A 15,692-nucleotide genomic window follows, 5' to 3' on the forward strand; every position below is an offset into this window, starting at 1 on the left:
CCAGTTTCTCTCTCGCTTATTTCTATGAACACAGCCCGAATGTTTCTCGGCTTTATCAAAAATGAAAAATAAAAAATAATCGTTTGAAGCTATGCGGTGGTCGTTTAAGCATAAGGCGCGCTCTTTCTCTCTCTCCTAACATTGCAAATCGAGAGAGAGAGAGAGAGAGAGAGAGAGAGAGAGAGAGAGAGAAGAGAGAGATATGGAACTTACTAGAGTGTCTCTCTTGTCATGGCTGTTGATGGGGCGTTTTGCTTGAGTGTATCCTTGTTTGAGTGATGGAGGTTGATTGTAATTAGAAAGATGGTGGGTGCATGAAAATGCTTTCCAGAGAAACATTGAGAGAGAAAGAATATGGAACTTATAGGAGTACTGTATCTCTCTTGTCATGGCTGTTGATGGGCCGTCTTGCTTGAGCGTATTCTTGTTTGAGTGATGGAGGTTGATTGCAATTAAAATGATGGTAAGTGCATGAAATTGTTTTCCAGAGTAACAATGATCAGCAAAGATGACCCAGGTAGAATGAGTGTGTGCTAGGTTTATGTTACCTTTGAATATGACCTCAAACGGGGATTCTAAGTTCGCTTATTTTCATATACCAGGAGTGTGTTTCCCCTGCTCCTGCAAGTGATCGGAAAACTTACTTTACGGTTACAGGCAATTATCACCTGCAATGATATTATCCGGACAGTACTTTATGCCTAAGGAGTGAGTCGCCGTTTAAATGAAAGAAGCTTGTACTCTCAGAGCAACAGAGAACATTTTTAAGTTAATGTGCATTTATTCAAAGTATACAAACCTGGGGTCTTACCAGCTTCCCGCTCGTCCCTGTTATTGAAGGAAACAGTGATAATGTTTACCAAGTTATTGGATGGTTCCTCCAATCCTTCTCTCGTTTACTGGAAGTTAACTACCTTGTTACCAGGCTTCAACGACCTTACCAGCTTTCCTCAAAGTTGTCCATATAAAAAACTTAATGTTTGTACATCTAGGATAAGTGTAAATGAAAAATTTACTGTTTTGCATACTTTTGATGTAGTTAAATCACTTCTTGCTAATCAGAATAGTAGAATAATGGATATTTTTTCTTCATTTTCACGAGATTGTCAACTGTGGACATTTTCATTACACTCAAATTAAATGTTTATTTTGTTATATGCTTATGCTTTCACTGTGTAGACCATGGGAAGACTTACCAGGAGTTATTTGACTTTAAGAACCTTTTTTTTATTATTAATATGAGATATTAGTTTGTATAAGAATTTTGATTACCATTCCGTAAGAGTAATTACAATCTTAGGCACACCCTTACAAGATTGAAAGCTTCCTGCGTACTTACGACCCTTAAGTAAATATTCCACCCTCTCTCTTCTGTGAGCTGCCTTCAGTACTGAAAAGTAACAAAGCTGTCATCAACAAAATTGTGTCATATTTTCCAACCTTTCAGCAGATGCTGAGGACACTGTTACGTCTTTGGGTAAGACTAATTCAGTTCCAGGAAGGGTAGAATCTTGATATCGTCCCATGAATGGGCAATTCAGTAGGGAGACTGTTCCCTCTGTTGTATTTCTTTTGGTTTCTTAAGTTACATCTTCGCGTACGTATGTGCTTTGGCAAATGGTTTCCTTGAATTGGCAACATTAAATCCAAATTATAAAAGATTCTGCCCCTCTTGGTAAAGTAAGTATATCTTGGTTTAACCAGACCACTGAGCTGATTAACAACTCTCCTAGGGCTGGCCCGAAGGATTAGCTATTTTTACGTGGCTAGGAACCAATTGGTCACTTAGCAACGGGACCTACAGCTTTTTGTGGGATCCTAACCATGTTATGTCGAGAAATGAATTTCTATCACCAGAAATAAATTCCTCTGATTCCGCGTTGGCCGAGCCGAGAATCGAACTTCAGGCCACCGGGTTGGCAGCCCACTCGTCCAACGAGGAACTTGCCCTACTTGGTAGTTGTGATTAACTAGTCAAATTTTGTGGAGCAGGATATCATCATATTATGAGAATGATTAGACGAATAACATGAAGGTTTAGCGGGTCATCGTCACACCACTTATTTCCTAGTTAAATGCCATTTCGGAATTATGGAATATTTGATGCCACAGCGGTTCAGAGTGTTTTTAGAAATTTATATTTGTTAATTCCGAATGTTAATTAGAACAATTTACCTTAAGAGATTCTGTAGCGCTGTCTCGAGCTGTCGGTTCCTGAAAGGTTAAGATACAAATATTTTTGTAAGGGGTGGGGGGTGTAGGTGAGGTCTATGTAAAAGGCTGATGAAAATGCCTGAAAAAGGTGTTTCGCGTTGTTAGTTAAAGATACCGGAATTTTAGAATAGGATATTTATGACTGATTTATTAGAATGGAAATGTAAAAAATATGATATGCATGTTAAGCAGTATAGAAAAATTATTTGTTATAAAATATAGCGTACTTACTTAATTTTCGTTTGTGAAACAAGGCTGTATTAAATTGAAGATTTTAGCACGTTTTAATTTATCTGTTGTCTTGAATTTAGGCTATGTTTCTGTTCAGTTATTTTGTTTCCACTTATAGCAGAATATATGAACGTGTTTAATTTGTGTCCATTTTATTTGATCCTTGTTGTTAGTATGAGTAGGTAGTACTAATTATAAGTATTAATTACGAAGATCAGTTCACGTTAAGCTAGGACTATCATTTACAACATATGCGTGAGGAGAAAATTTTGCACGCGTCCGAAGTAAGCTGGAGGTCGGATCACGCCTTGTTGAGTTTATCACATATTTTATGAAAGTTTACAGTTACCTGCAAACCAGTTTGGAAGGCCGCTAAATTTCTGTTAGTGACATATGGCAGAATTTGTACGGACACACTTTCATTCAAGCGCCTCAGTGGCGTGGTCGGTTTGTTCTTGGCCTACCACGTCGGTGGCCGCGAGTTCGATTCTCCGGCATTCCATTGAGGGGTCAGAGATGTTTACTTCTGGTGGTAGAAGTTCACTCTCGACGTGGTTCGGAAGCCACGTAAAGCCGTTGGTCCCCTTGCTGAATAACCACTGGTTCCATGCAACGTAAAAACACCATACAAACAAAAACAAACGCTTTCCTTGCTCCTTGTGTCATTTTGAATCGGGCCTTCAGTTATTTGTATTGTATATTGTATGCATGTGGGATTAAACACATAATTTCTGTTTTTTGGCCTTGTCAAATTTTAAGTTCATTAGCTTGCTTGGCTCCAAGTTTGTATTCACAGCTTGCTTTTGCATATTACATTTGAAAGCGGCTACTGACACTGAAACATCTGAACAGTATCACACGATGTAAAAGAAATGTAACGTTATATTAGAGATAAAGATGGCATTCGATTGCTATGATCTCTGAAAGAAAAGTGATAAGGATGATGATGTAGTCTTCGTGGCTGAATTATGGGTTAGTGTTTTTACAAGGTAATTTTGGTGGTTGGGTATTAGCTGTTCAAAGTGTGTATTTTATTTATAATATATTTATCATGGTCTTCGAAGGTGCAGTTTAATGTGTTTATATATATATATATATATATATATATATATATATATATATATATATATATAAATGCACATGCATATATATACATATATATAATATCTGTATATATATGCATACACACCGGTGTATGAATATATACATGTATGTATGTGTATGTATGTACATAACGTGCATGTGTATTGGAACAAAAGTGTAAAATTGAAAATAAACCAAATTGAAATATGTGTGAGAAAGATTCCTAAACAAGGATCATGTGCAATGGTATCACAAGTGTCGCTTATGTTATAGCCTTAATATGTCAGTGATGCCTGCAAACGCAAAGTGATTTTCGATTTCATTTTTGAAATTCGTGTTTTAAATAAGTTTTGTAATGATGGAATCGATTTTATTGTGTTTTCTGCTGTATTTACTTCCTTTTACGCGCCTCTTCGACCTCTATAGGTTAATTATTGGGTTGTCTCTGGGTATTGTATTTTTAATCACTTTAGAGTTTGAGAAAGATGGTTAAACTTTTATCGACTTTGCGGCGACTGGAAAACTTTGCGCCGGCTTAGTTTTTAGCCAGATTTTCTTGCCTTTTTACGTCACGTGAGAGTTTTCCGGTGTTTTTCCTTTCCCTGCAACTTTTAAGAAGGGTTCTTTCGGAAATTTGGAAGTTACTTTTTAAACTGGACTTCTTGTTGCACTTCTTAATTCATAGAAAAATGAAAATACGACATCTGCACTTGGTCCCGTTTCCGTCAAAAATAATCGTGTTGCTTGACTCCTCTCTCTATTTGATGACAGACATATTGGAACGGAGACTGAAGTCCAGGAACGTCTGGAATTGCAAAGTCCAGGAACGTCTGGAATTGCAAAGTCCAGGAACGTTTGGAATTGCAAATTCCAGGAACGTTTGAAATTGGAAAGTCCAGGATCGTTTGAAATTGCAGAGTCCTGGAACATTTGGAATGGCAAAATCCAGGAACGTTTGGAATTGCAAAGTCCAAGAACGTCTGGAATTGCAAAGTCCAAGAACGTCTGGAATTGCAAATTACAGGAACTTTGGAATTGGAAAGTCTAGGATTGTTTGAAATTACAAAGTCAAGGACCGTTTGGAATTGCAAAGTCAAGGAACGTTTGGAATTGCAAAGTCCAAGGATGTCTGGAATTGCAAAGTCCAGGAATGTTTGGAATTGGAAAGTCCAGGATCGTTTGAAATTGCAGTCAAGGAACGTCTGGAATTGCAAAGTCAAGGGATGTTTGAAATTGGAAAGTCCAGGATCGTTTGCAATTGCAAAGTCAAGGGACGTTTGGAATTGCAAAGTCCAGGATTGTTTGAAACTGCAAAGTCCCTGAGCGTTTGGAATTGCAAAGTCAAGAAGCGTTTGAAATTGCAAAGTCCAGGAACGTTTGAAATTGCAAAGTCCAGGAACGTTTGAAATTGCAAAGTCCAGGAACGTTTGAAATTGCAAAGTCCAGGAACGTTTGAAATTGCAAAGTCCAGGAACGTTTGAAATTGCAAAGTCCAGGAGCATTTGAAATTGCAAAGTCTTGGAGCATTTGAAATTGCAAAGTCCAGGAACGTTTGAAATTGCAAAGTCCGGAAGCCTTTGAAATTGCAAGGTCAAGGAACGTTTGAAATTGCAAAGTCCAGGGAGCATTTGAAATTGCAAAGTCCGGAAGCCTTTGAAATTGCAAAGTCCAGGAACGTTTGAAATTGCAAAGTCCGGGAGCCTTTGAAATTGCAAGGTCAAGGAGCGTTTGAAATAGCAAAGTCAAGGAACGTTTGAAGTTGCAAAGTCAAGGAACGTTTGAAATTGCATGCAAAGAACAACCATCTTTTATCCAAACATGCATCAGTTACAACTACAACTTCAGCCGTTCTGGTATAAGTGACAGCCTTGTATCGCTGAATGGCAGATTTTAAAGGGATAGTGAGCCTGTTAGTAACAAACGGAATTTGATTAAATCAGCTGTTTGCATCTCGGAAAGAAGGCCACACTTGACTGGCGTCGGGTGTGTCACCTTCGTCTGACCCCGAATACACCAGATGACTCGGTTCCCATTGACGTTTAACTCCAAATGAGCACTGGAACGTGTTTCATGCGACCGTCCTTGCTTTTAGCTTTCACCTTATGGAAGTTTTGAAAACATCAGTTCAGGAAATATGATTAGATTCTAAAGCATTTCCAGAGTATCCAGTAATTCAGTTTTAAAGAAACTGTGGATCACATGGGTAAATTTGATTTTAATTACGGTATTTAAGACTAAATTTACCCCCCTGAGTCAGCCCATTAAGAGTTTAGAATTCTACTTCAGTTTTGGAGTTATACTGTTCTGCAATTGTTATTATAATAATAATGCTAAGTGATGAACCCCAGTGTATTCCTTGGGAGAGGCCGAAAGCTTCGAGGAATGACGTCCGAAAGAGACATCACACTCATACAAGAAGCCGGCGACACTTCGACAGTGAAAATGAGAAACGAGACTGTGTTTAATGGAAGAAGACGTTTTGGTTTTTCGGAGCGTGTGTAAGACAGGAGAAGGTTTCTTTTTCGGTCTTTAACTCTTGAGTAAGACAGGAAGCTCTTTCTTTTTTTTTCTTTTTTTCGTGATGCTAGTGAGGAGAAGGTTTCTGTATGTTAGTATGCTTGCGTGCACTTGGAATTGCTGTTCAGACAATGAGTGACGCCGGCGCTCAATATTTGCCACTGTGTAGCAGTTTTTTTTATAGGCTTATGTTATTTGCGCTTGAAGTTGTATTTGTCTTGATGTATTTTTCTTTGTAAGCAGTGTACTAGCAAGAACAGAAGAGACTACTGTCCACTTTGTTTATTTTGTATTGTCTCTCTTTGTGGACAAATTTGTACTAATAATTGTATATTTTTTAAAATAAAATAACTAACTAACTAACTGGCGTGGTCTTGTAATCTTATATCAAAATATTTTCAGGAATACTTCATATTTCTCATCATTCTAGAATTTTTTTTTTCATCGCTGTTTAGGGTATATAAATACGTGGCTGTGATATAGTTATTCTCTCTCTCTCTCTCTCTCTCTCTCTCTCTCTCTCTCTCTCTCTCTCTCTCATTTAAACTTTGTTTTTTTCTCCATCGCAATGTGGAAGGAAGCTCCTCTGACATTTCTTATCTAATGTCGTATTCCAGCAAAATCGCCTCAAGCGAAGTGGTGCTCCTGGAATTTCCTCTCAAAAAACTTTCCAGCCAACGATTTCCACGTTTCTTTTGGCTGAATGAATTGCACTCTATTTCGGTGTCATTTTTGGGGGGTTGGCTTTCGCTTTGGGCATTTGGAATATTAACTGCGAGAGTGTTGTCAATGCGTGTAGGCTGTGCGTATATAAAAAAAATGTTACCCAGCTATCTAAAACATTTTAATAAGTAATTCCATATAGATTTTTTATTTTTATTGTAGCAACTAAATTTTGTCTTCGGCGTCAAAGAGTCCACTGCAAGAAAATGAATATTATCATCCGAATAATGAACGGAAACTAGGTCATGAGACCTCGCCCAAGCTTCGTAATTGATTTTAAACGAGACTGCTTCTTTTAATTATCTTGGCTGGCAAAGGTATTCTGATCCTAGGATATGGAAGGAGACGGAAGAAGAGTAAAGAGTGGAATTTCGCTATTCTCTCTCTCTCTCTCTCTCTCTCTCTCTCTCTCTCTCTCTCTCTCTCGTATATAGAACGATATTTGTGGAAATAATATACTTTATGTTAGGTAAAAGGAAGTTACTGACGACACTTGGTTATTCATACTGTTTAGCCGCGAGAACTCAGACTGGATGCTTATCCCGACATGAAATGGATGAGGCAGAGAGGCACGCATGGATGACATGTTTACTTTTCGTAGAAGGACAAGCGTGATAGAGTGCGTATTAGAATTATATTAGAAAAGCGAAAGTGAAGGTATGATTGATTAATGGAAGCGAATCACGAGAGTGGAAGAGGGTGTCTGTTATTTGCCATTTGTGTGAAGAGTTTAATAGAATGGCAAATCTCACGATATTTTTTTCTAAAGTCTCGCCCCTTTTAATTGTTAGTGGAAGACTTGGCTAGATAGAAGAAACATTTTGTTGCCTCCGCCCTTTATTGAGAAGGAAAATGTAACCTTAGAGTACAGGCACCAGTGCCATGACAATCGTTCAAGAACATGTTAACTTTAAATCCCAAAGCGAAAGTTCTAATAGACTCGGGAAGCTTCGTTTTGCTTCCTCCGTTGCTTGGCCGAGCGATAGCAGTCGCGACGGGCAGGAGGCTTGCCTTCCAAGCACCAAATCGTCGGAAGCTTCCTCTGTCCCAGCCTGATATAGTGCCGAAAGCCGCCTTAATACTGACAAGATTAAACTATACTGTGAACTGGTTTCATAGGAAGGCTGAGGATGAGAACGCAGTGGAATTTAGCAGGATGCACATCCCCAAATGCATTGTAGGACGCTCCTGGTGGAAACGAGAATTGTTTTCTTATTTATAACCATTTATATCTGCGTAAGATGATAAGGACACATCGAAAAGGAAAAAGGAAGGCACATTATAGCGAGATTATTTTTTTAAAGAAAGGTTTTGTTGTGTGCTTGGCTGTGTATTTTCGATTAGTTTCATTCTGAAATTCAGTTGCTGAATTAAAGTTCTTACTGCGATGGCAATTGGAGAGAGTTCACAACTAGTTAATCTTCTTACTGCTGATTAAAACCTGTCATTTGTTACCATGTTGCAATCCAGCTTACAACTTCAGTTCACGTTGTAACTAATATTCATAGATTAGAGAAGCTGAAACTTACCATTAAATGGATAATAGTCCAGATTATAAGTAGTTTTTGTAACGTGTAGATTTTATATAGGATTCATATCCAGGTTCGGTATTTATGCGCAATCACACGCACTTGCACAAATGGGAAAATATATGTACTGTCACGCAAAACTCTTTAAGCTTTTTCTCCTTTTGAGGGCGTGGCGCTGGAAAGGCGCAGCGCGAGCGAACTCTCTCTCTCTCTCTCTCTCTCTCTCTCTCTCTCTCTCTCTCTCTCTCTCTCTCTCTCTCTCTCTCTCTCTCCTTTTAGAGAGAGAAAGATATATAATATATATATATATATATATATATATATATATATATATAGGTTATATCCTATCTATATATATGGATATATATATGTAAATACACGTAAAGGAGAGATGCTAAGTATTTTCGTCTTATTGCCAAGACGGAAGTACTTAGCATCTCCAGTGTTTCAATTTTCCTTCGTGGCTGTAAATTTGTTAGTATAATCATCACTTTTTTTTATTTCTTCGTGATTTAAAATCAAACACACACATTATATATATATATATATATATATATATATATATATATATATATATATATATATATATATATATATTATAGACGATATACATACACGTATATATCACATAACAGCTTTGGTGAAGAAATAACGTAGTTGATGTAGGTCTTGTGGGGTTTCTATTTTATTTCTTAGTCATGTTTAATTCTTTAGGGAAAGTACGAACATACATCCAAAACCGTCAAAAACCTAAGTCCACACGTGACGGGTGTCAAGGGGCGGAACGACAAACCTCATTTGAGCTTAGGTCAGGTGCCATGTTTACGAATATGATCATCCTTTTCCTACGCATATCTAATATATTTCTGTAACATTTGAACACGATGCACATTTTTTTTAAATTATTTTATCAAGGTTATACATGTCTTGACTGATGTTCAAAATTTTACGATAGCTTTCTTGAATATAACTAGACCCAGTGCAAGTTGTCTCCATTGGAATATAAGAAGAAGCTATCTTTTTGCCCCTGCCCAGTTACTTGTATGCTTGTGTTCGCTAAAATGTTGAAAAGTTCCACCTTCCTCTGCTTGTCTCCTACTTGCCTTATGCTGTTCTGTCCCCTTTTCCAGTGCTTTTCCAGTTTGATCAATATGAAAGTTATCACAAGATTTAAATGGAATTTGATATATAAACCCTTCAATATTGTCACTAGAGTTCTTTATAAGTACGTATTTCATTTTTTTTCTTAAAGGCTACATTAACTTAAAAATTCGAGAGATGGTGGGGAATATCATCTTAGTATTATCATATGATAGTGCAGTGGGTGTTTTGTTTTGTAAGTTCTTTTTTTTTTTTCATGCAGTCTCCTTTTTGCTGCATGTATTGCAATTGTCTAGTACACATTTTGATATATAAATAACGTGATACTAATTATGAATTTTAGTTTGCTTGTTTTGTGGCCAGGTGATTGCGTGCATTGGGATTTATATGATAAATGGATATATTGGGAGGGGTCTGAGGCAGCGGTGTTGGAGGGGAGCATCCCGGGTGTAGCGGAACTTCGTCCATAGATCAAGTTTGAATGGAAGAAGTTGGGGCGAAGGGAAGGGAGAGGGGTTTATGCCTTGCTGCACTTATTAAATGGCATTGCCAAGTTTATTGCAAGTCTGCACTGGCGATAGCTGCTGTTCCCAAGCTGCTCTCTGAGTTGTCACACCAACGGTGCAATTAACGAATGTCCAAGTGTCATTCGTCGGTCGGTTGCAGAGGCAAGGCTGCTCTTCATTTGTTCTGGGTAGTTGTTGTGGCTGAAGTTATTGCGTGAGCTTTCTCAGAAGGAATAATGGACATTTCTGGTATGGAGATTCACTTGACGTGGAACAGAAGGTTGTTCATTTCAAGTAGGCGTATGTCAGTATTGCTGCCTTGACTTCTCGTATATCTTTTGAGAGAACGTTTGGATACTTAGCAACCTCAGGTTTGAAGGATTTAAAAAAAAAAAAAAAAAAAAAAGGGAAAAAAACGGCCTAAACCTAAAGCGTCAATAGACCCTCTTCTGGATTACAGAAAGTTAGGAAAATTCCCTATTCACACGATGGAGCAACGAGAGGTTTGATGATTTACAGATGGAAGAGTGGGTTGCAGACGGATGTACCTGCAGAATATTTTATAGTCATTTACTGTAAGAGAACAGTGACGGAGAGAGACAAGTGTCATGTTTCGTGGGAGAGAAGGTGATTTAGGGAACGAGTTGAAGGCATGAACCATGGCCATGTGAGCTGACTGATGTTATCATTTTAATTAGGGGAAAGAATCAAAATTACAAGAATTCGAAATAATTGACCAGAAAGTTGAGAAACGATTGAAAGGCCTTAGTAGCTGGGATGAGGAAAGAAATGTTCGACGTCGAAGTCTGCAACTCCATAAATGTGTGTGGTCTGATGAACGTTTAACACTTTTATTCTCTTGATGTTGAAAATATAAATGGCTTTGAGCATAGCACATTTTAATGTTACAAGAGAGTATCTGGTGCGGAGTTTTTGGAGTAGCTTTCTATCTACAAATTAGCTATTTTTGGAAGACTAGTGCTTTGCAAGTTTTCCAACATTTACGCGTATTAAAAGTTTTCTTAACACTAAAATTATTTAGCATAGAAGCACCATATTTGTGGCAAGATATTGGTAGGCAGCTTAATTTAAATGGCTTAAATGATCAGCAAGAGGAACACATTTGCTAATCAAGAAAGAACTCGACGCATCTACTGCAGAGCTTCTGTTTTTGAGAAGTTTGTCTTGGTGTGTTTGCCTAATGGAGTCATTCAAATATTTATTCTCTTTGAGTTGCTTTCCAACGTACAAACAAAGATTGGGTAATATGGTAAATGATTGTAGGAGGAATAATTTGGCCAGCGAGAGCCAAAGTCGCTAAGTTATAGAGTACTATTCTTTTTATCCTGCTCCATAAAACATTCCGAAGAATTCTTTATGAAATTCAGTAGTACAAATATCTCCCCCTCACAGAGTAAAATTGAGCGAGTGTAGATATAGACTGGATGTTTAACAAGGTACGTAAAGGATTTTATTATCGTTTTTATCCATCACGTTGGCACCATGTTTTGACCACTTCCCGGCTAGTCTTTAAAAAAAATAGAAAAACGTTAAAGCTAGTGGAACTATGAATTTCCAGTAATATCTCTTATTTAATTTATTTGTTTGTAGCATGGTAAGTCCACTTAGCCTAATTTGAGCAAATACATAAATGGAGAATTTTGAAACAGTAAAAATGACCCCGATTAATCAAGGTTCGAATGAAGTATGTGGATAGCGTACTGACTTTTCAGAATCCGATCTGGGGTTTTGTGTAGTTTTCAAGATAGGTAGGTTAGGTAGGACTTAATACCCCGAATAAAAAGGTAGGTTAGGTAGGACTTAATACCCTGAATAAAAGGAAACGGAAATTAGATCCATTCGATAGGAAAAGCCTCTCCTCGGATAATCGGACCACGGGATTGATAAAATTTTTTTATAAAGTGAATCAGACTTTTTTTTTTTTCCTTTGAGGCCCGAGGAAATATTAATATAATAAAACGAAAATCCCTGACCAGGAAAGCATCAAGAGGATGAAGGAAAATTAGGAGAGAAACGGTCTTTTTGCTGTCAGTTACTCAGAAATGGTATAATCTTCGGCCACGAACGTTTGCCCTTTCATTTTTATTTTTATTATTATTATTATTTAGTAGATGAAACCTATTCGTTTGGAACAAGGCCCCAAAGGGTCATTGACTTGAAATTTAAGCTTCCAAAGAATATGGTGTTCATCAGGAAGAAGCAAGAGGAAGTAAAGGGAAATGCAGTAAGAAGAGATAAAATAAATCTTACGTCTTTTTCATGAAAAATAAAGATGATAATAATTTTATTGAGAAAAACCTAACTCCGCTTTCGATAAGATACACTCATCAAAATTCTGCCATTTTTATCGTGTGAGCAGCTCCAGCTACGATATAAGAAGGGATACATCGCGAATATTTTAAGAGTTTGTGACGTTTGAAAGGTTAGATTCTAGAGGCTGTTTTAATTAATTAGACAGACTTTATATATCGGCCACAAGGGTCACGGCAACCAGATAAGATCGACCATATCTTGTGGGATCACTTTTCAGAGATAACCATTCTGGGCCAAGCTAGAACCTGACGAAATAATTAAATTTTTTTCTTTATGGGTCTTGCCATCATATATATATATATATATATATATATATATATATATATATATATATATTTATTTATTTTATTTATTTATTTATTTATTTATTTATTTATTTATTTATTTTAACCCTAGCCAGGAACACCTAATCTTTACATACGCCAGAGGAACACCTGGGTCTGTCAAAGACCGTATAATATCAAAAAAAAATTCTGTATATGCAAAAGGTGGTACATTTAATGAATTCCTTTAGTTTCTACAGTTAGTATGGGTCTATAACAACAATGCAATGCAGTTTTAGGGGTGTAATGAAAAACTATCTATAGCTAGATTTTTTCAAAGAAAATTTTTATGAAATACTACATATTTTTTAAAAAATTTCAGTATGCAGTAATAAATGTAAAATTAACTAATTATACTTGTTTCATTATTAACCTTAACACTAAATATCATGGTGCAAGGGCCAAATCCCCCATACAACATACAAACAACCTGCACACAACACACACAAATACCTATTCACTTTATCAGGTACACCTGGGTATAACAGACCCAACTCCAGTTTTTGTGCTTTGTAGAGAGAAAACAAATAGAGAAAACAAAGTAACCCACCTACACCTTACATGGACACCAAAAAGTAGGAAGCTACCAGGAAGTACAGGGGTTTTCCAGACATCTTAGAAAAACTTTTTATGAAATACACACGCCTAGGTACACCCCGGGTCTCTCAGACCAGGAGGTTTCCTGGCTATATATATATATATTATTATATATATATATTTAATATATATATATATATATATATATATATGTATATATAATGTGTGTGTAAGTGTTAATATGTATGCACTGGATTTCTTTTTAAGACAAAAGGGAAACAGTTTATGATTTTATACCCAGCTTTGGTTGGGGTTCTCCCTGTGGTACACCTGCATATATTCATCACGTGTTTCTGTCATTTTATGCAATGTGTTTTATAGTATATAATTATTTAATATTGTATCATTAATATTAATAATATAATTTAAATATTTATATATAATATATATACATACATGCTCTTGATTGACTTCGAAGGGCCACCTTTTGCCCGTGCATAGTCATTGAATCACATTGTCATATATTTTTCCTCCAATGAAAAAAATTATTTTGCCATCTTGAGTATGCTCCAGATCCTATTTTGGCCTTGATTTATCAATTTCTAAATGGACTGTCGTAGGTGTTGTTCGTCCAACGATTTTTCCGTGGTAGTTTTAGTACATGGAAAGGATCCCATATTTACGTCCAGTACTGCTCTATTTTTCAGTATGAGGTTTGACTTCGCTTTCAAGAGAAGGCGTTTTGTTTTAAGAGCAGTTTGATTTAGATTAATATTAAAGCTCCCATTTAATATAGTTTTTTCCATTTTACACCAGTGCCGAATTTCTCTCTCTCTCTCTCTCTCTCTCTCTCTCTCTCTCTCTCTCTCTCTCTCTCTCTCGTCTCTCTCTCTCTCTCTCTCTCATGCTTTTTTGCCTGACCATCAATGTTCTTCCACTTTTATTACTTGTATATTCTTTACCGTTTGAAATAGGTTAACTGGTATTTATTTTTTTTATTTACTTCTGTGTTTTCTGTATTTCACCGATGGAAATCGCATTCAGAATTTGCAAGCGGAAACGCCCAGATCTGTGCCTTAGTTCGCGTGTTGGCAATTGAAGCAGCAATAAAATGGTGCTTGCGAAACTCGTCGGCTGTCTGTGTGTGCTATTTTGGACCGAGTTTCACTCCACAGCATTTATTGGTTCGAGGAATTTCAGTTTCGCCGTAAAGGCCGCATGCAGGTTATTTTAGGGATTTTAATGCGGCAGAAGTATATATGTCATTTTATCATAGTACTGTTATCATGGGATATTTAATGTGGCGGCCATAGCGTCATTTGTTTGTCAGCTGGAAAGATTTCAAGCTGAAGATAGTTAAGTCATGTTCCCCAGTGCTTAATTCCCTTACGGGGGTAGTGCCGTCAGTGCACCTCACGTGGTGTACTGCAGGCATTATTCAAGGGTCTTTGCAGCTTCCCTTCGGCCCCTAGCAGAAAGCTTCTTCATTCCTTTTACTGTACCTCACTTCATATGGTCTTTCTTCCATATTACTTTCCACCCTCTCCTAACAGTTGATTCATAGTGTAACTGCTTTGAGGTTTTCCTCCTGTTACACCTTTCAAGCTTTTTACTGTCAGTTTCCCTTTCAACGCTAAATGACCTCTTAGGTACCAGCACTTGGCCTCTAGCCTAAACTCTACATTATATTATTTTATATATATATATATATATATATATATATATATATATATATATATATATAGTATGTATGTATGTATAATGTTTGAAGACTTTTTTCTTCCCTTGTTGCTTCAGTGGCTGGAACTCGGGCGCACCTTAATTATATTTAATGGGCAGCTCTTGATTACAGGATATGTTCTGTAATTAACTGAAGGTAGTTGTTAATTGATCTTTAATCATATGCTGCTAGAGTCACACGTAGGAAGAGCGGAACTTGGATATTGGGCTTTTAGCCGACATATAATTCTCGTACCTTACCCTTGAACGGGAAAGTCACGAGATATCTTAGGTACTGGAGAGGTTCATAATTCATGCTAGGAGTTGGGCACATTTATCAGGAAACTGATGTATTTTCTCCTTCTTCTTCTTCTTCTTTCTTATTATTATTATTATTATTATTATTATTATTATTATTATTATTATTGGTGTATTTTTCTTCTTCTTCTTCTTCTTCTTCTTATTATTATTATTATTATTATTATTATTATTATTATTATTATTATTATTTCATATCAGTTTTTTTATGGAATATCATGAGATTTAATTATTTTTCATGGCAATTCGATTCCAGATGTCTTTGTCATTCTTTGAGAGATAAAACAAAATACCAAAATTTAATATCAAACAACTTGTTTCTGCTGAATGTGTTATTGAGACATTTTTTGAATTGAAGGATATGTTTGCTTCAAAAAGAAACCCGGTTAACAAGAAAGGCCAAATTAGCCCCCCCCCCCCCCCCCCCCCCCCCCCCTCCCCTTCCGTACATAAACTTTGGAAAACCGTTTTGGTAAAACTTACTGCCAAATTGTCGTGTAGTTATAGGTCCGGGTCCAAATGGGGTGATTTTTAGGCGTTTCGCGGGTTTACATTTA

General features: G+C 36.8%; 1 protein-coding gene across 1 annotated transcript in view; it reads left to right on the plus strand.

Annotated features, from left to right (window-relative positions):
- The window catches only part of LOC135221927 (GTPase-activating protein CdGAPr-like), a 746,105-nt gene that overhangs the window by 510,402 nt on the left and 220,011 nt on the right, over positions 1-15,692 (plus strand).

The sequence above is a fragment of the Macrobrachium nipponense genome, chromosome 3 (assembly GCF_015104395.2).
Source record: "Macrobrachium nipponense isolate FS-2020 chromosome 3, ASM1510439v2, whole genome shotgun sequence".
Taxonomy (NCBI): Eukaryota; Metazoa; Arthropoda; class Malacostraca; order Decapoda; family Palaemonidae; genus Macrobrachium; species Macrobrachium nipponense.